This window comes from Triturus cristatus, chromosome 4_2, assembly GCF_964204655.1.
Source record: "Triturus cristatus chromosome 4_2, aTriCri1.1, whole genome shotgun sequence".
Taxonomy (NCBI): Eukaryota; Metazoa; Chordata; class Amphibia; order Caudata; family Salamandridae; genus Triturus; species Triturus cristatus.
In genome coordinates this window covers 392,012,514-392,033,523 of record NC_140586.1, presented here as the reverse complement: position 1 = coordinate 392,033,523, position 21,010 = coordinate 392,012,514, and positions in this window count along the sequence as shown.

Genomic DNA, 21,010 nt, shown 5'->3' with positions numbered 1-21,010 from the left:
TGAGCTGGGCCATGTGCCATGGTAACTAGAGGAAATGCATATGCATTAGTCAACATCCATCTCAGCTTCTCGGACCTATCAGTCCAGCACCTTTCATTATCTAGAATGCCCTGTGCTCTCCTGCCACGAAGCCAACTCCTCAATTGTTGCTTCACTCTGTATTTCACGAACACTCTCCAATGAATTTTCGAACATGGTAACATCTGGTACCCATCTAGCTGGTCCTGCCACAAACATCCTTGTCGTCTTTGACCTGGTTGTCTATTTTGCTATCTGGTCTGCAGAAGCGTTTCCTCTCCCCCTTTTCATCAGTAATTGCCTTATGAGCACTACGCTTCATTATTACCAATCGTTTGGGAAGGGTCAAAGCTGTAAAGAGTCTTTCTATCAACCAACATTTTTGGATTTTGGTCCCATGTGAGGTCAAAAATCCTCTTTCTGCCCAGAGGCATCCATAATTATGGGCCAGCCCGAAGGCATACTGGCTGTCAGTATAAATATTGACAGTCAGTCCCTCACTCAATTTGCATGCTCGCAAAACGGCTATTAGCGCCGCAGCCTGCGCAGATTGGTAGAGAATATGTAATGTCTCAACTACAGTGAGCAGCGTGGTAATAGCATACACCACTGTAGTATTGCCATCTGACAATTTGAAAGAAGAACCATCGACATATTGCTCCCCTTGCGGGTCAGATAAAGGAACATCAGTCAGGTCTACCCGTCCTTTCATCTCTTCTTCTGCCCTAAACAGACAGTCATGGACATCTTTGTCCTCTTCTTCCGAAGGGAGGGGTAGTAACGTAGCTGGGTTCAGAGTGGCACATCTTTTGATGGTAATATGAGGTGCAAACAATGTTAATTCATAGCCAGTCAAATGAACACTGGTGAGGTGTTGTGTTTTTGTCTTGTTTAAAAGTACATCCACACAATGCGGTACCATTACTGTGAGGTCATGATTGTGAACGAGCCCTGCCGATTGTTGAATAGAGACCGCTGCACCTTCAGTGGCTCTCAAACAGCTTGGGAGGGCTCTGGCAAAGGGTCAAGCATAGCAGAAAAATATGCACACGGCCTCTGATAACCTCCAAAGGCTTGTGTTAACACTGAAAGCGCACATACAGCTGCTTTGTGTACGTACAGCATGAAGGGCTTCCTATAATCAGGCGTACCAAGCACAGGTGCAGAGCAAAGCTCAACTTTTAATTGCTCAAAAGCATGAAGACATTTATGCATCCAGGGCAGGGGTTCATGTACATCTTTAGTTGCTGAGCAAAGCAAGGGCTGTATTAATAGAGAATAAGCGGGAATCCAGTCCCGGCAATACGAGGTGATGCCTATGAAAGCACGCAAATCCTTCTGGGTTACAGGGACAGGCATATTCACAATGGCATCAACTCACTCAGGTGTTAGCCTCCGATGGACCTGCGTCAGCAGGTAACCTAAATAGGTGATCTGCTGTTGACAATATTGGAATTTGGGAAGGGACAGCTTATGCCCTTTGTCCGCTAAATGGTTTAACAATCGTACCGTGGCATCCCGACAACCCTCTTTGGTATCAGAGGCATTCAACATATCGTCCACATACTGCAATAATACATTACCGGTGGGAAGTGAGAGAGAGTCCAATTGACTTTCCAAAGCTTGACTATAAATACTGGGACTTTCGGAATACCCCTGAGGAGCTCAACAGAATTGGAAACTTCTACCAGCCAGAGCAAAGCCAAACATATATCTACTAACTGGATGAATAGGAATACCAAAGAAATCATTTTTCAGATAAATCACAAAAAAGAATTTAGCAGTAGAAGGAATCATTGTCAAAATTACAGTAATATCCGGGACCACGGGGAACTGAGGAACAACAATCTTGTTGATTTCCCGAAGATCAATCACAAAATGATAAACATCAGGATGTATGTGTGGGGAATTCAAAGGTGCCTTCTTAAGAATGGGAATAATGGGGCTATTTTATATATTCGATATTGTTTCCTCAACCACTCCCAATTTGACCAGATCCTGTATAATCTGCATCAAAGCCTGCTCCCCTGCTCAACATTATCTTTGATCTTTATAGATACTGGTTGTAGGAAGGTGGAATCTGACTATATGGTTGCCCCCACTTTTTGCCTGGCGTTTTGCTGGTTTATGACTTAGTTGGACTGGGATCCTGCTATTCAGGGCCACAGTCTATCTGCTTTCTCTGTAAAATGGTTTCCATGTAAATTAGGTACATATCTAATTGGATTCTGGAGTGCCTTATAAGCCCCTAGTATATGGTATACTATGTACCTAGGGCATAGTTACCTCAGAGACCTACCAGGGGCAGAAGCATGTATTATGCCACCCCTGGGAAGCACTCCAAAATGTCACCACGAGTCTGCTACTGCAGCCTGGGTAAGGGTGTGCTTGCACCCCTTACAGTGGTATAGGCTCCCTATATCACTACCATTGCACACACATATAAAACCTATAAGTCACTCCTATGGCAGGCCTTAACAATCCTGAAGGCAGAGTGCTTGTTTTTATGTGAGAGGGTGCCCCTGCATGAGCAGAGCCCCTCTGCAGCATTCAGAGTATTTCCTCTGATGCTGTTTGTGGTGCAGCCTGACCATATACTCTTAAGTGCATTATAACCTCGCGGTAAATGCTAACTTTGGGAAGGCTGCACGGAAACATGTTGTGTTTGGTGTCAAACACTTTGGAATACTACCCCTCCACCAGTCCTGGCAGCAGGGGTAGCATTCCACCCTTCTAGAGGGAGAGACATGTTCACACTGATCTAACCCGGTAGGACTTTCTAGAGCCCTGGCATCACAAAATGGATGCCTCTGCCACAGACACGGGTCTGGCCTCCTGCTCCTGACCGAAACTCTGGCAGGGGAGGCCTGGACAATAGGTTTCCTGTCCCAGGGAGGTGTAAACACCTCCCCAGACAGGCAGATGTGTATTGGGGCTAGGAGGAGCACTCTCTGGTGCTTTGAAGTCCTGCACTGGGGGCACACTTGGTGTCCCTGTGCATAGTCCAGTTCAAACCGGTTGCAGGGGCTACCTGCCCCTGCTCTGGCATGAAACTGGACAAAAGAAATGGGTGTAACCACCCCTCTTTCCAAACCCTCCCATAGGTGAGTCCCTAGAGTATGTCCACCCCCAAACTTAGTATAAGTATGGGAACCCAGTCCTTGCGACTTTAGATTACCCTGGACGAAACTCTGCAATATATATCCTGGACCTTCGACATTCTATCCTGACTAGAAGACTGAAGAAATCTCCCTTGGAGTCAAGGAGTGACTCCCCTGCTTGGCAGGTACCAAAGAAGCAACTGTCCGGTCTGCAATTACAAAGCTCCCGCTGGATGCCAAAGTCTCTGCATCACCAGAGGTGGATTTCCTTACTTCCCCGAGGCTACCCTGAGTCCACAGCAAAGCTGAGGCCCGTGGCTATCGGGGTGATGAGGAACCGTGACCCCTGGGCACCGTGTACTATTGCTGGTATATCAACTTCCTGTTTATCCTTGAAGTTCTGCTTTGGGCTCCCAGTAGCCCCAGCCTTGAGCATTAACTGCCCCTAGATCTCTGGCCTCCACTCCACGAGTGACCCGTGGGCCGGGTTCCAGTGCGACGGCTCGACCCGTTGGCTAGTGGGTCCCCATGAATTCAACTCCTCTTCTACTTGGGATTCCCTGGTTGCTCCAGACGTGCCCTGACTTATCCTCACTGAGTGAGTCCCTCAGACCTTGCTGGTCTGCACCGATGTCCTTCTTCTCTTTCCACAAGACTTGCTGTTGCCAAGGCTTGTTGGGTCCAATCTGGTCGCCGACACTGCAGAACTCAACAGACTTCTTGGGACAGCTCAAAACCGGCTCGTGGACTTCGTCGATGCCTCCTGGACCTCGTGACTGAAGAGTCAAGACACCTGTCAGCTCACCTGAAGCACCCGACATCTGTGGGCATTGGTCCATCCTGCCCTCGGTCACTGGCAAGTGACCCAGACTCTGTCCCCTCTGCTTTCAGGTTCCTTCCACCCTAGAGCCAGGCTTGGATCCCTTCGGACACTTCTCCTCTTCACGGCAGCAGCAGTTCTTCGCCAGCTTCCATTGTAATCGACGACACGACCCAACACCAAAAGACACCTATGCACTCGGCTTCCCTTGCTGAGGAAACACGAGTACTCCAGTGCTCCCGTGGGTGCTAGCCCTAGAACTTCTTAAGTCCAAAAGGGTTTGGTCCTGACTCGATTCTAAATGTCCCTAATCTTTAAATTTCCAACCGTGACATTGCCCATAGAAGCGAACGGGAACCCACGGTTGTGTTTGCACACTGCACATGGCCCCCGTGGGTCCCCTGCGTCACTACCTTGGGTGGTTCCTTGGGGTCCCAGCGATTCTACAGGCTCTAGGCCTTGTATCTAGTTCAGTCGTAATTCTTATACCACTTTATTGGTATATGGTTTGGTACGCCCCTAGGGCCCAAACATGTATTTGTGCTATTACTGTTGATTGCTAACTTGTGAATTAAGTACTTTGAACTGCAGTCTCATAAAGAGACTAGAGGGGTGTGTTTTATCTTAAATACATATATTTTAAATATATACCTGGTGTGGTTGTCCTTTCATTTGATCATTCAAGAGATTATAGAAGGGTAAAACAAGCTGCTTTACATTCCTTCAAGACTTAGCCTGAAGGCTGCTCTCCATAGCTACCACTAGGATAGCTTTCAATAAAGGTTATCTTTAACCAATCACCATAAGGGGTTGTTTGGACTGATACAAGGTGCCCACTAGAACTAGTGGACCGCATATATCAGGCCAACTTCTCACACTGGTGGTATCTGCAACAACCCCACATCCGTATCCCCCTTGGCCCACAATGAGGACGGCATATCCTTAAACTCAACAGGGAGAGGCGCACCCTTTTCCAAACACTGTTTTGCACTAACCACATTAGGTCCAACAATCATGTAAACACCATCTGGTGAACAAGAAATAGTAGGATGTTACTTTTTCAACAAATCCAATACTAATTAATTTTCCCCACAATTTGCCGTCAACAAGAATGGAGAGTCCACAGTGAAAGGACCAACAGTCAAAGCAAGAGGTTTGGAAATAGGGCTCTCAACTGATACGCCTAAAAACCCTATTGAAACATTATTACGGTCAGACAGAGCTGCCCCAGGGACCAGCAAACGAGAAACAGAGCTATTCATTGCACTTATATCCACTAAAGATTTCTGTGCCAAACCATGCAAATCTGCTGTGACATAAGGACCACGCTGATCTACAGGAATTTGAACTGGTCCCTTTCCCTGTCCTTGGCTGTCCTAGCCATAAGACATCCCTGCAGCTTCATCCATATCATCCATATCATAATCATCATGATATGTACTACTTTCTCCGGGGGTCTTCAAAATAATTCTGATCAGAACTACCCCCACAGGATGCACCTGCTTGAACCTCATTTTGATCAACCTCATAATGGCCCTGTCCTCTGTGACCTCTCCTGCTAGGGGTCGCAAGTTTTTGTAAGAAATCTGGGCACGCACTTCGCTAATGTCCCTCCTTTTTACAATATGCACACTGATTCGGCCCTAAGGGTCCCCGGTGACATCTGAGCCAGACCAGTGCCTTGCCCCCTTCCAGACCCTCCTGCAACTTGCTGCAACAACTCCCTTGTTTTTAAATCCTTACTCTACATTTTCTTGATGCTCATAGTACTTAGCCATTCTCAATATCACCGAAGGGGAAGAGGTAGTCCAAGTGCTCTCCGAAGCTTGCAATCGAGCTGCAATCTCCGGAAGAAAATTTGTGACAAACCTATTAACAAACAAATGAACACCACCCTCAACTGACAAACCCTGTCCACTAAAATCCAAGAACACCCCTTCAAACCTAATGAAGAAATCAGACACACTCTCATCTTTCTTTTGACGACATGCCGTCAACTTATCCCAGTCTACTCATCTGGGTGGGATAAGAGAATGCATATAAGTGATGATACGGCCTAGCAAATCCAAAATCTCAGCCTTAGGTTTGTTACCAGGCTTTCGCTCTTTATCCCATGCCTTAATCTCATCCCAAGAGCCACCCAATTCCACCCTGTGATCCTGCGTATGCACCTGCCTCCATATGTCCACTGGCACAAACAACCTAAAAAACATCTCTATATCTGCTAAGGTCATAACAACGAAGAGACTGCGACTGTTAACTCTTTATAATACGCTATAGGATTTTTCCTAGGATCTGGTAACTGACTCTTAAGAGTTAATGCCTCACTTCTCTTCCACGGAGTATAAACCCACTGTTCCTGAAAATGAGCCGCCACCAGCTGTTGGACCACCTCATCTCTTTGGTTCCATTGCCTTAGGATCTCAGGGTGAAACATAGGGTGTACCTCTCACATTGGAAATTGGGACACAGTAGTCTAAGTTTGATGAGACAATCTTTTCTGATAGCCAAGAAGTATCCCAACATTATTGAAAACTTCTGTAGGGGCCAAATCAGCTGAATAAACATGGTCTTCCATGTCATAAATAATTTGAGGAGCTGTACAACTAATACATTGTTCCCACAGACTAATTAATGTAGCCGACTTATGCTGAAGGGTATGCTGCTGTACGAATGGGTCGAAATCCTTCATCATATCTTCCACAGTATAAATCGGGCTCCAAGCCCATTGCGCTCCCTGATTTGCCACCATCTTTTTCTCCTCCTCACCCACATCGGATCTAATCAATACTCGCTCCAATCGCTCCTGTGCTGCCACCCAATTATGACCTACCGGTGTCCCAACACTACCCAACACTGGTGACAAGATACTCGGAGAAGACACGAGAGACAGAGACATAGGTGACAATGTTAACAAAGGCTGAGTTGTAGGTGTAAGAGAAAGGGAAGATACATAGACAGGAACAGCGGACGCTGTGGGGGTGCCTTCAGTCACCACACTCGCAGCTTGCGAAGCAAGAGAGGAGGCAGGCGGGACTGGAGCAGAAGCAGTCAAGTCTGTAGAAGGACTAGAAGAAGGCAGGGATGCAACAGAAGACTGAGACGACGGAACCACAGAATATATTTTCTGCGGGGCATAGGGAGGTGGGGGAAGAGTTTCCAACAGATCCTCCACAAAAGGATCTTCATCCTCTCGAACCACATAAGACTTATTACATTGTAATCAAAACTTCCTATCTGCACATACAATACCTTCTCTATTTGCTCTTTATCATAAGCTACAGCTTACTGCACCATAGTCTACATTGCCTTCCTCCGAGACTCCCTCTCGGCCCGTATAAGCCTCTGCTTAGCTTCCTTCTGCCATACTTGCAAAATATCAATCATCGACTGTCTACTTCTTTAGGCAAATAATTTGTCCTGTACATAATTCAATTTTTGTTCATCAAAAGAACGATCCAGTGGCCACTGAAGCTCAGCATTGTCCCTCGTATACTTCTGTCATAATGTATGAAACATAATAGGGCCAATACTGTGCTTCACATACATGTCAAAATTCAGAGTGCCTTCTGGAGGCGCAGGCTGCCTTTCCTCCAGCCGGTGCTCAACAGAACAACAGCGGCACCCCAAGCACCACACTTTACTCCAACAAGGCATCCTGGCTTCAGACACTTTCACACATTCACTCAATCAACATGCACACAATAAAGATACACACAAACAAAAAGCTCTCAAGTCAGTCCTCAGACTGCACCAAGACAAGCCAGTCTGCAGACTGTACCAAAACAAGATAGGTTCTAGCTCCAGATCTTTTTCAAGAATAAGCCAAATTCAACAAGTGACCTGGCAGAACGTTAAAAAATGCTCCGTATCACAAGGGTCCACAGACCCACCAAGTAAATCAAGATGGCGCCGCTTGTACCAAACCAAAACAAGCTAAACTCACCTGGTGCACACAGGTCAAACAAGGTTATTCTCCACTACCGACTCTTTAGACCAAACTGTCAGATCCAAGGGTTTTGCCTTCTCAGGACCCCAGCCAAGATGAACACTAGATGAGGAGCTGCCCAATCAGACAGGCGGGGCAGCTGCAAGAACTAGGCTTGGTTGTGTGGGTTACTCCAATCCAACCGGATGCAGCTCCAAACCCACAACCCGACTATGGGCAGGATGGGCCACCTGGTGGGGTCACTGTTTGGGCGCCAACTGAAGGAAGTGACCCGATTAGGGCCACCTGGGTCACTCTCAACCTCCTTTAGCCTTCCTCTAATGAAGAGCCGAAGAAGCAGTAGAGAATACAAGCAAACTAGTTTATTCACAAAATACACTGCAGTGGAGTCCGATCTGACCAGCCTCCTATGATGACTGACGAGGGACTGCCACTAACAGGCATATAATTACATTATGTATGTTGCGGAGCCCACAAAGACCCCCTACTATGGAAAAACACTGGTAGCTGTCATAATATAATGGAGGTACAGAGCAGAGGTTTCCAGTCCACAGCCTGGTACAAGTTATCTACTACCAAAGGTCATCTGGCCTATCCTCCCCTCTAGGCAGGTGGGAGAAGGTCTCTATGTAACAGAAAAGCATGCATTCATGAGCAATCTTCAACATTGGAGAAACAAAACTTACCATGACCATTTCTAGAAAATGAGTAAGTAATAGTTTTGATTCAGATTCAAAATGGCGCCTTCAAGATCTAAAATGGTGGCATAGTTGGCAACCTAACAGACGTAACAGCTGCATTTACTAAATGCATATAGATACATTGTGCATATATAATGATTTAGCAATATAATGCTAACATAAAAACTGGGCAAAATACAGGTAATATGACAATTTTGTGTTTCAATATTAAGAACGGCAACAATTTACTCAAGCACCTACCTAAGCACCTAAGGAGGTGGTGACTGTGATAGAAGAGAAGAAGGTTTGAGTGATGAAAAAGATCTCCTAATCAAACCGTTTGTTAAGAGATTTCAAGACTGATTTAGAATTTGGTAGACAGGGTACACCATCTCAACTGTCACTTAGGGAGTTTATGTTTGAAAAACAAAAAACATTGAACATTTGTTAGGCAGTTGTCAAAACAGACAGTGAATGTTTACGAAACATTTTGTTCCTTGAAAGAGAGCTTCTAGGATGGTAGTTCCAGAGAGGACTACTGGGCCAGTGGTCATCTCTAAATTTGGTGGACGGTAGTCCTTAAGGCTGGTGGATGTAATGTCCTCAGCCACTCAAATGGACTCCACTCCATGTGTCAAAACCTAAATCAGGCTCCTAATCCCTGAAGAAATATTAGATTAAAAGTATACATTTTTCAAAGCTTACACATGACACATGAGCTGGCTGATGCTTACATCGAGGTATTGTGGACATTGGCAGCCACCTACAACTATATTGAGTTCAAAGATGAAACGATCAGGGATCAGTCAACAGAAAAAATGAGAAGTGAAAAGGTGCAAGAAAGACTGTTGTAGACCATGGAAGCCAGTCTTGATTAAGATGCAAAAATACAGGTAATGAACATGCAGAATTTTGCATAAAATGGACAGTTCCTAGTTGGGGATGGTCAAACACAGGTGTGAAACCTCACAAGTAAACAGCCCAAAACATAGAAGGAATGCAGCGGTATAGAAAGTTAGAAAAAGGAAGATATAGATGAAGATGAGTTGTGTGTGCATGAGTAGAATAGAAATTTAGAGTGCTAACATTAGATTAGAAAGGCAGTGATGTGACATTTTGTAATTTGTAGGTAATCAAAATAGAATTATATATGATGGCATATTCACTGACTCCCTCCGCACGCATCAGGAAGGAAGCAGTCCGGGCATTCCCAGAGGCAGAGATGAATAAAATCAAGTGTTAAAAACCTTGGCATATGGTAGGAAACTATTGAGATGATTGGAGTTTCAAATTGAAGTTTAAAATAAAATACAAAGAGATGGAAAGTATAGTTCAGAATCTTAACATACGTTTTGTCCCCAGCTACCGAGATCAGGTTCTGTGTGCCAGCAAAATAAGAGGGAGCAATCAAAAGAGATAGTGGAGGCAAGTTCAAGTGGAAATTCCCATAGGTGTTCAGTGAGAATTTGGGAAAACTTCAGGCGTTACAGTCATAAAAATGTGCTGAATATACATTTTTAAACTAGTGATAAGTCGATTAGGTTCTCGTGGAAGTGAAGGCGCAACTCGAAAAAAGAGCTAAAAAAGCTGTATGAGTTGGGCATCAAAGACAAAATGGAATATTTAGAGTTCACAGGTCCCGTCGTCTTGGCGGACAATCACAATATCACATTGTAAATATTTGTGGAAGTGTGTGACTCTAACAACAACATTTAGGTGGCATGGCAGAAAATAAATTGATTCATGACATAAGGTCAAGTTGGCAGTGCTGGAAATTTACAATCAGATTGAGCTCCACAGAAAATAACATGCCTGACACCTTTCAGTACCCCTGACTTCTCTAGAAATGTAAAACAATGCCCTTAGCTTGACATCAGTATCTCTGCTTTAAGCAGGCTATGCACATTTTATTTCAAGTTTTAAATGGGGCTCGATATTTTCAGGACAATACTGGGATTTTTGGGATGAATGAGAAAACAATGATACATCCTTAGAAAAGTAGAGTATTGTGGGAGAAGGTGGGGTGGTAGTGGAGAGAGAGGACTGAATACCAATTTTGGATGGCATGGATTACTTAGTTCACTGTGCCCTTAAGCTAGGGTTTTAAACCTGAGGGAAGCTTGATGCAAGCCTTCAAAGATGGATTCAATCTCACCAACAAGGATAAATGAAGGTTATTTATGGACCTTGCAGAATTTTATTTTTGATGTGTAATCCATTTTTCAGAAAAAAAACAGCGACGTCATTATTTTTGCTTATAAATAACAAGTGGTTTATTTGGAGTGAGTAGGGTGATTTGAATTTTAATTAAGTAAAGAATGATATCCTGAGGGCTAAACCACTGAAGGGTGTCTGTACACAACATGACAGGAAATTGTCACGATGCACGGGACTGAATGTTTCCATGGAGCAGTGTTATTGCAAGAAAAGGCTGAATGTGAAAAAGTAGTGGATGTTGCATCAATGACATTCAGAGGTGAAGGCTCCAGCTACTATGCATTTAAATGCAAAGTGTTCACTTGTTGGTAGGGAGAGCACCAATTTAAAACATACTTGTTAATCTTGAATTTTCACAAGCCTCAGACAAACCTGTCTAGCACCAAAGGAAATCAGCTGAGCTGCCATGCTTCGCCTCTTCAGTCTAATTAATATATATAATAGTCTCTGACCCCTTCCATTTCTCTGATGAAGCGAAGCCAGATGGTTAATATGTAATCTCCTATGACATGAGGGCATTCTCATCACCTTTATACTGTTAAACATTTGTGCTTCATTCTAGGCTACACCTTGCCCCCTCAAAGATGTGGGGAGGTTATAGTTGGTGGGTCACCTGAAGAAGTCTAATACTTCAGTTCCGAAGAAGGACCAGTTTCCAAAGCAGACTCTGAATAGTCTTGTATCTAGTACCTAAGACTGCCCCTCTTGTATCTAGTACCTAAGACTGCCCCTCAGATCCCTGTTATAGGTCAGTTTCTGTATTACACTTTAGAGACTATGGGCCCGATTCACAGAACAAACTTAAGACAAAATCCTAAACTTAGTACCATTTTGGTATTCACAGAATGCACTTACTACTTCTGGTATTCACAGAATGAATTTACTACTTTTGCGATTCACAGAATAAACTTACTACTTTTGCTATTCACAGAATGGATTTACGACTACTAACTTTACGTCCGCACTCGGGCTGGAAATTCCGGCCCGGAGGCCGAGTTTCCGGCCCAGAGGCGGGGCTTCCGGCACGGAGGCGGAGCTTCCGGCACGGAGGTGGAGCTTCCGGCCCAGAGGTGGAGATTTTGGCCATGGTTAAATCTCCGCCACTGGCCGGAAGCCCCGCCTCTGGGCCGGATGCCCCGCCTCCGGGCCAGAAGCCCCGCCTCCGGGCCGGAAGCCCCGCCTCCGGGTCGGAAGCTCCGCCTCCGGTCCGGAATTCCCGGCCCGAGTGCGGACGTAAAGTTAGTAGTCGTAAATCCATTCTGTGAATAGCAAAAGTCGTAAGTTTATTCTGTGAATCGCAAAAGTAGTAAGTTCATTCTGTGAATACCAGAAGTAGTAAGTGCATTCTGTGAATACCAAAATGGTACTACGTTTAGGATTTTGTCTTAAGTTAATTCTGTGAATTGGGCCCTATATATTTCCTTTTTTTGCAGAAAAATATTTTTGACTTTGTAACACTGATTCATGCATGCAAGCTGAGGGTCTTAGTTACATGGGCCTCAATTGTTGAATGTATTACTACCTGTCCCACATTATATAGGCATTCTGATTTTAAAAAATGGTGCAGTTTTTTTGGGACAATAGCTTCTTTTGAAATCAGAATTGAGGTTCCAACTCCCCTACTTTAGAACTGGATCCATTTCTAAAATCTTAGTGTATTTTTTGGGAAGAGATGTATTTCATTAGGTAAAGTGAAAACTGTGTTCCAAAAGTTGCATTAGATTTCCTCTATCATTTATTGGTACTGGGTTTCCCTTGAATGCTCTAGGACTACTACTCTTCACTCAGCAATCATTAATCTGTCCTACCGGTTGGCACTTGCCAGACAATCATGGTGAGCCTCTTGGAGCCATAGCACCTAGAAGCATGCCAGCACTTCACCTAAAACACAGGGTACACATCTCCCCTTTGGTGATTTACAGGTCTAAGATGTCTACTCATTTAGTTTCAGCTAGTATCCAAGGACCACGGTCATTCCAAAACTGAGCTTGAGAGGGACATGGTGATGCATTATTACTGAAGGAAAGGTGCTCATTCAGACTTCTGACAGAATAGTAGGCCTGTCATCCTTCTCAAATCAGCTCCAAGTCAACCCTCCCTGGCTCCATAAAAGAACTAGTTCTAACTCACCTGAAAATTCATCATTCTCAAGTGATTATCTAGAAGAAAGGATATCTAGAAGAATTATTGTCTCGTTTCCCAAACTATGTACACTTAGAGCACCCAGAAGACTTTACAAGCCAAGTGCTTTCAATGTGATTACCCCAAGCAAATTCAATTCACTATTGACAATGCCAAGAATCATCCTAAGCAACTAAATTAAGTAGTAAAGTACCCAGTAACTTACTTCCCACTTTTACATTATAGAATCTTGCAGTTAAACTTGAATAATTTGCTGAGTTCTTGAAAATGCACAACTGGCCTTCCTGGCTCACTGATAAATCAGAACATTCATTGTAATTACAGGGTTAACTGGCTCCACTTTGAAGATATTTCAGTGGGCCTTTCGCTAATAACTATTGCTCAGGAGAAACACTCATGTCAAGTCTGAGACCTGATTGCATAATCTGCAATATTGCTACAGGGGAGTAGCCAGAAAATTAAATCACTTTGACCATTAAGTCTAATGTACCTACCCACACTAGAAGAGGTCCCTTCCTTAATCCCATCTTCCAGTCATCTATCTCACCACCCTTTTAGAAATGCATGTATCCATCACACTATATGTTCATTTTGTCATGCTTCCATCCATCCATCCACCCTTCCACTATTCCATCCATTCACCCTTTCCTCATTGTAGTCATCCATTCATCCCTCCACTCACACTTCCATCATCCATTCATCCCTCCATCAATCCACTACTTCACCCTCCTTTTACCAATCTATCCACTCATCCATCCAGCTGTCCATTCATCCATTCACCTATTCAACCAGCCTTTCATCATTTCAGCCACTTTCTTTCATCCACCTATGCAAAGGGTATTTTACCTTTCCATCCATCAATCCATTCACCCTTGCATCCATCCTTTTGACCTTTCCTTCCTGTCACAGTTTCCTCATTATTCTTATGTCCTTCCTTTCACTCTTCCTTCCAGCCCTCTCTTTCCCTCTCCTTTGCTCTTCATTTCTTTCAGTGGCTCTGTTATTGTTTTCCCTTACTTTTGTTTTGTAAGAGCTTTTGTCTGAGGAGCAGCAGACAATAAAGGCTTACAAAGAACTGTAACACCGCTCCCTCTTATGAAAACAGGGGGTTTCCAATGGCCCTGTATCGCTAAATACGCATCTTTCCAATTCTTAACGTATTAGACCATCTTAGTGAATTTATCACTTTTGAATGTAGTTTTCACAGACTGACATTATATTGACCTTTCCCGTACAGAAAAATCCCTAAATTGATGTAGGAGATTTTAATAACTTCTGTCCTGTCTCTGTTCTACCTTTCCCCTGCAACAGTCATTGACAGCTGTTTAACCTCACAACACAAGCAATATGGCTCTGAAATTTAACATTGAGATTAATTTAATTTGGGCTTTCTACAGGGCAACAGCAAAATTGCCGTGTTCAATCTAGTTGGTGATGTATCTTGCAAACAGGACACTGAAGGTTCTTATCATTGTCTTCTCTTTTATTTATGTGTTGCCTTAAACACAGTTAATCAATCCAAGCTTATCAATTTCCTGAAAGAGTATATTAGCATTGATGATCTACCTTCATTAAGTAGGTCTTATCAAATTGACTAAACAGCTTCAGAAGATCTTGACTGGTAAATTATTTGAGGGCAAAAACAGAAATGTATGCTGGGGTATAGCAAAAGGTTCTGTTTTAGCCTGAACCTCTTTAATATTTACTTACAAACTCTCAGAGACATATTTAAGAACACAGAGGTCTATTCACAATATGCTGTTTAGCACCTAGATCAAAATTGAGAGAAGATGACATATCACCACTTGAAACTCACCGAATTAAAAAACTGAGTTTCTCCTAATTTTGCCTACTCATGCTAGCATACCTATTAAACTCTGGACGTCCACCTACAATATTGTTGATTGAAATCCAGCTAACATTTATAATGCAAAATCATTTAATTTAATTCTTGACAAAATACTAAATAACAGAATCAAATCAATATCATGGTTAAGAATGCATAGCTAACAGCGCATGTTTCCAACTATGACAATTGTATATCAAGCAGTTCATCTCAAAACAAGACCTCAAACCTTAGTCCCATCACTTGTTCAAGCAAGAATTGATTACGGGAACGCTGTTTTGACTGGCTGAATAGAAATCACGTTAGACGTTTGAGGGTGGTTTTGCATGCAGCAGTTTGCTTTGTCACTTGAAGAAAAAAAAAAGTATCTTCTTTACCGCCATATACCCTGCTTTTGTTTCCCATGAAAGCTAGATAACTTTAGCTAATGACCAGCTTCATAAATTAAAACTGAATAAAGTAAGCATGAAAAAGAAGGAAGGCCGACTTTTTGTCAATCCAATATGGAAGAACAATGTGCCTGATATTGTGATTACAACATATAGCACACATGAGAATACCACTAGGCAAATCATGATGAAACCCTACCATTTACTAAGAAGTGTCATAGTAATTAAGCACAAAATCTCTAAGAAAGCATACATTACTTTCAGGTAAACTAAGATAATCTAAGGACAGGTTAGTACTTACATTTTTACAACACAAGAGCACAACATATGGTGGAATCAAGCCAGTGGCTTTAGAGGCTTTTGAGTTTTTATAGTGCAAGAAGTTTTCTCTACCATGGATGAGTTGTGGATGTCTGATGATTCTGAACAGATGTAAATCCAATTTCATGGGATGTCAATGATAGTTTTATTTATATGTATTACATGAATTAGCCATTAGATCTTGCTCTGTGTTTACATTCCAAAGGCTATAGTTCAAATATAATGTTACCTGTTTTACTGGATACTTAGGCAGGATGAAGCTGGAAATTCTATTGATGAATGTTAATGTCCACTGGTTCTGGGAGTTAATTTTTGTTACATTTTAGAACATTTTCTTATGATGATGTATAGCTCAACCAACATTGAGGGTTGGAGTGCCTAATTGAACACATTATTGGAGAACAAGGCAGAAAAGCTATAGTCACTAAAACACATTACTCAGAATACAATGCATTCATGTAATGGAATGCCCACTGCAATATGCTCACACCAAATCACTGAACTATATTACCAGAATGCATTCATTAATACATTTGGAAGCCTACTGGGGCTGAATGTTAAATACGTTCAAACATTATCAACTACATTACCCACAATGTATTTCTCACGAGGGCAAGATAGGAGTTAATTCTTCTTCTTTTGGGGAATGTAATTTAATTCACATGAATCATGTTTGGTTATTTGTAGTGAGAAGCAATAGCTTGAGAAAAGTAGTCATGTGATGTACATTTTCCGACATTTGATAGCTTTTAAACATAAAGAATGCCATGCTCTGTAGTATCTCGTCCATACTATCAGTTGCAAGCGATTGGATGGATAGCATATCACACAGTAAGTGTCGTAGGGCAACTTTGAAGAAGGTCAACCTGGCCAAAGTGTGTTGAACGTAGTAGTGGAATAAATGTTTGTGATACAGCAACTACTTTGGAGTGTGAGCGCTTTTTGTTTGGGACACAGCAGAAGTGGCAACCTTCCAGATTTTTTGCTCACCTTCAAACAATCTCAGAAACTTTCTACATCTTTCCCAGTTGAAATTTATAGCAAAGATTTCTCCAGAGATCTTCTAATATAATATTTAAAGATTACTATGAATTTGTCCATTATAAAAAAGTATGTGAAATACCCAACAGCAAAAGCAAAAAGCAGATTCCAAAAACAAAACTTAAATAACACTTTTTCACATACCTCCTAAAAATACATGCAAAAATAGGGTTTCGTTTCTATTAAAAAGCCTGCTCATGTTCTGATTTCTTCAAATGCCAGGCTTTTGTTTTCAATTTTTCTTCTGCTGCAGCCTTCCCCTAATGGAATTGAAAAACCAAATTGAAACACCCTTTAATAGCCAGAGTTTAGTTAACCTTCACAGGCATACATCAAAGATCCAAGCGTATCTTTTGTATGGTTTAAAAGAAATCGCAACCTTAGGCTCAGTTCTCAGCATATTGAATGGTTTCCAACTGTATTCATGTTGTTTTACTGGTTGTTTATTAACGTTTAACATTACATCTTTTATTTATTTGGTTTCCTACACATTGCTCCCGTTTCTAAATAAAGTTCGTGAATGCAATACAAATTGTTATCGCCAGATTTATTGCTTTTTAGGGCGAACACACCCCAGCAACTAATGTTGCTATGCTGCATTGCTCAAGGGGTAGACACCACTGCAGACACATACTTATTGGAACAATGGTTTTCTGCTGCAGTCATCCCCTGTGCTAGTGGTGCATGATAAAGGCAACATGGCGGCCACTTACAACCTTTCCAACATGGTGCAGAGCTGTGTTCATACTGCCGGCCGTGCTGTTTTTACTGAAAGCAGTGCAAATTCCTACACCACATTGAGAAACATCCCACACATTGCATATGTACTGTGCAGTGGATCACAGATGCATTGTTTGGAATGGTTGGAGACATTTAAACATTTCTCCTGCTCCAAGGAAGCATTAATTTTTGTTGCAAAGCCTGGCCTCGCTATCTTAGTAGATTGGGCTCCGCATCAATAACTATGCCCCTATAATGATGTCGGGCGGAAAGCCATCCGACAGCTCATGGGAGCCTTTCTGCCTGACATTATAGGTTTCCGTCTGACAGCCGAATTATGAAACTGGCGGTTGGAGGAAAACCTGTGGGGGATTTACGCTCCGCCTCTGACGAGCTCTTGCTTGGGCAGAATTGTAATCCTAAAATGACAACAGAGTCATCCTCGGCTCTGCCATCGGGATTACGATGTTGCTTTACGCCTGCCGTGTCATGGCGGCCCACCTGCATGAAAAGGCAGGCAAAAAATGACTTGGGGGCCCCTAGCAGGACCCCCTTCCCCCGGCCCCCCACCATAGGGCTTGGGGGGCACCATAAACATCCTACACTGTGTTGCAGTCAACGCATAGGGCCTGCCACATGGTGCAGGGATGTTTAAAAACATCCATTTTTCGATTGCAGCTTGTGCTGCAGCCCTTTTCCAGCAGTTTCACACGCTGCAATAAAAAACATTGATTTTTCCAACCGCACATAGAGCAGTTGCATCCTAATACTGCAGGTGAAACCGCAGACTAATAGTCCTGCTATGGTGTCGGTTGGACGATTAGCCAACCAATATCGTAATATGGTCCTATGTGTTTATGGGCTGATCTGCCTAAGTGCCACTCAAATAAGATCACATTGATTCAAAGTAGCGAAAAACTCGATTTGAACCAAGAAAAAGTTATCTTTCTAGTGCCAAATGCCTTTTGTGCTGGAAAGTCACTAACCTTGCATAACTGTGCATTGCGGTACATCACTTTGAGTGACTTTGCACCAGTGCACAGTGTTTGTAAGTCTGGGTCATAAAATGCACAAATTAAATGTTACTAATATGGGCCTTGATTGCAGGTTTAGGGTTCAATGCAGATTCCCACACAAACAGAATTTTGTATAACAATAGGAATTCTGAGTTACATGATAATGATCACACCCCCTCTGTTTCCCCTTGACAGACGTCGACAAGATTGGTGGTCTGATAAGTATGGCACACATGCATTATCAAACCTTTGTGAATAGCTATAGTGCCTGTCCTTCTACACTTCTCTGGTATGATCTGTAAAGTATCCAAGTGCGTAAACAAATTAACTGACCATCTGTTTTACACACTCTGCCCCCATAGACCTGATTAGAAAGAGATTGTGAACTCCCGTCCTGCACAATCCACTACTGGAGCAGGCATCGGAATTAAGAGCTGTGCGAAAACACCCCAACCCCTCGCAGTTTTTCCCAGGTAAACTTCCACAGGTCAGACCTGCCAAACGTTGCCAGAGAAAAGTACCTGCCCAATAAAGAGATCTGTGGGACTTGATTTGGAAAACATCAATCCCACATGGAATTACAACTTTTTTCAAGACACCTCAGAGTCAAAAATATTGACCTTAATCAGTAAATATTTTACACTGAGTAGAGTTATGTATTGAGTGTAGTAAATACTACACTCCATTCCAGCCCACTTGTAATCAAGTCTTTAAAGTGCATTGTTGTGTTGCTTAAATATGTTTCTGAACTGACTGCTTTAATGCAAGTGCAGTTATATGGGTTTTAGGCCCGGGATCCTTGGTATGGTTAACCCCATCTTGTTTTTCCTTTTACCCCCTGATTTTACTCACTTTGTTTTTCCCTGGCTTAGAATTTTGCCATTGCTAACCAGTGCTAAAGTGTGTGTGCGCTCTCCTTGAAACATTGTAAGATTGCTCATACCCAATTGGCATATTTAATGTGCGTATAACTCCCTAGTAAAGTGCACTACATATGCCAAGGGCCTCGAATTAAATGATAATAGTGGGCCTGCAGTACTGATTGTGCCACCCACGTAAGTAGCACTTTAAACATGTCTCAGTCCTGCCATTGCAGAGCCTGTCTGTGCAGTTTAAACTGCCAAATCTTTTGTCAGGCCCAAACCTTCCTTTTTAATACATATATGTCGCACATAAGGTAGGCCCTGGACACTACTGCAAGGCCTACCTCTCCCATAGGATAACATTAGAATTACTTTATTATATTTTATAATTGTGATTTCCAAATGAAAACGTGTAGCTGGTTCATAACTATGTCAATCAAATAAGGAGACACTGTTCCATTAGAGTAGGAAGGAGAAAAAAAGGTATAAAAAGAGGGTCCTAGGCTAAAAGAGACCCAAGTGTCGAAGGGAAAAGCAGAGCTTGTCTCTTGTTGCCCTAACACACCCCGGGAGGTGTCATGCTTCATCATCAGGCGTTTTGCTCCTCGTCTGGCTTGCGCTGCAATGCCCTACGGGTCCCCCGTAGGGTCACTTTGGCGGAGATCTTTTGAGACAAAATGCCATATGGTGCATGCGGGTGTGTGGTATGGGTCCTAACAACAATTGTGGTGCAGTGGTGTGTGCAACATGAGTTCTAAAAATGTCTAAGGGTTGCTCAAAGAATATTTTTAATAAAAGGTGGTGGCACCCTTGACAGGTTAAAAAACCCGTAGGATAGGTGTTACCTTGGTGGGTTCAATGTCCCAAAGGTAACTACAATGTGGTCGACATGTTTCGCACCCCTGTGGTCCTGCCGGATCCGTGGCGTTTCCTCAGGACCAAATGAAACGTGAAGTGTGAATGAGTGTGATCTGCGGGATATTACCCACAGTATGTATCCGGGCGTCCAAGGCATAAATAACCCTGTCCTCTAAATTGTTAGAGTAAGATTGCTCCTGGATACTGCCTAGGTAGAAAATGACAACAAAAGAAGGGAGAAAAAGGACACGGTATCAGGGTTTTGTGGGGGCAGGGGAAAGTCGCCTTGCCCCGGAATGTGTCCTATAATAAAAAAAAATAATGAATAGATAAAACTGGGTACGAACCAGAGATGGACAGAAATCATGGATCCTCCCAAGAGTGGGTGGGACACAGGGTCTCAACAAAGAGCGACAGGAGTGAGGCACGCCAGTCCAGGGGACGAAGGTGCCCTGGTGCCTGCGGTCCCACAGTCGCTCTTCGGAGTCACCCGCTAATCCCAGTGTCCTCTTGTTAAGAGACTGATCACCCAGTGGTGTTTCAATCGTATGACTGGTGAGTTAAAGCGGCGTCTCATTAAGGGTGACAGAAACGGGTCATGGCAATTCCACCCCTGTTAATGCCGCAGTATCACAACACAGTGTACACAAACCTTATCATCACAGCACTCACTTAAAACTAGGGAGAAAGTTGCTCCATAGACTAAGGGACGAGCGTTCGTACCTTCTCGGGCTGAATGTGAAGTAATAAAGTCACAGACATACTCGTAAATATCAACAAGCGATGGACTGACGATTGTGCGGTCTCGGTCTTAGTTACTCGAGCATCAATCCACATGCCACATTCAGCGCAATGTTACTCACAGTTTTACTCGGGTGTTGGCTCTTGTGCACCTACCCCAGCCGTCCTCCTGTCTGTAAAGGAACAGAATCATGGTACCCACTCTATATGTAGTCCCGCTGGGCTTCATTGTGGCGGTACCTGTTTCCGGTCTGGACGGCCCGTATCTGAAGCAGTTGTGTTCAATGG